The sequence below is a fragment of the Propithecus coquereli genome, unplaced genomic scaffold (genome assembly GCF_000956105.1).
Source record: "Propithecus coquereli isolate 6110/MARCELLA unplaced genomic scaffold, Pcoq_1.0 Scaffold13, whole genome shotgun sequence".
Taxonomy (NCBI): domain Eukaryota; kingdom Metazoa; phylum Chordata; class Mammalia; order Primates; family Indriidae; genus Propithecus; species Propithecus coquereli.
In genome coordinates, this window is record NW_012137191.1 from 4,464,832 (window position 1) to 4,466,004 (window position 1,173).

The following is a 1,173-nucleotide window of genomic DNA, read 5'->3' on the forward strand; positions in this document are numbered from 1 at the left end:
TTTTCTGAGTATCTTACCATTTTAATACAGATTATGCATGAAGTACTCTGTAGAGCAGGGCTTTTCAACTTTATTTTGTGAATTTCCCACAATTAAATAAAAGGTGAAAACTTCAATAGAAATGGGGACAAAATACACAGAAAAGAAAATTTCCAGTCTCCTTTTTCTTAATGTATAGTTTATAAACTTTATTTTTAAATGGGAAAAGTAATGCAAACAAAGTTGTTTTTATAAAATTTTCTGAGTATCTTACCATTTTAATACAGATTATGCATGAAGTACTCTGTAGAGCAGGGCTTTTCAACTTTATTTTGTGAATTTCCCACAATTACATGTATGATTACGTGTATGTGTACACAGCTACATTCTTCTAGGGATAGGACCCATAGTTTTCAATGGATTTTTAAATGTTAAGAACTACCAGCTTAGAAAGGTGTTTGTTTAAAGACAATACCTACTGAAATAATATATTTCCTAAAGATTAACTTAAAACCTATTACATAGCATTAGGAAGCAATTCTTCCTTTCATTCTTTTTATTGCTGAAAATATAACTTACTGTTGCAAGTTTCTTCACTGCCACAGTTGTGTTGTGCACGAAGCCTTTATACACAACTCCAAATCCGCCCTCTCCCATTTTATTACCACCAATAGATATGGGTCGTTCATCGAAGTTATTTGTGACATTCTTCAATTCACAAAATGAAAAGTTATGAAAACCTATAATAAGGTTAATAAAATAAGAAAAAAATTTCTTAAACAAAAAAGAAATTTCTTTTAATAATTTCAATATTTTCTCATTTGAAGATTTCATATATACGTAAATGTTTATAATTTTAGATTAGGCAAGATGGGAGAGGGCAAAACCATTTTGAAAACACAAATTGTAAGTCTGATTTTGAGAATTCTGTTTATTGATCCTACCCTCCAAACACTGTAGTCACTCACCCAAAATTCTAGTAACATATTTGGGTGGGTCTAGTCTACCCACCCAAAACTCTAGTCATATATTTTATTTTTTAAAAAGTGATTCTTTCAAGTTATATAAATATTTACTTATTTTTTTTCATAGCTTCTGTGGTTGTTTGCAAGTCCTATTGCCTCTAATCACTGATAACATACTAATTAATACAATGAAGATGGTACTTAATAAATCAGAAGAGGAAAAACCCAC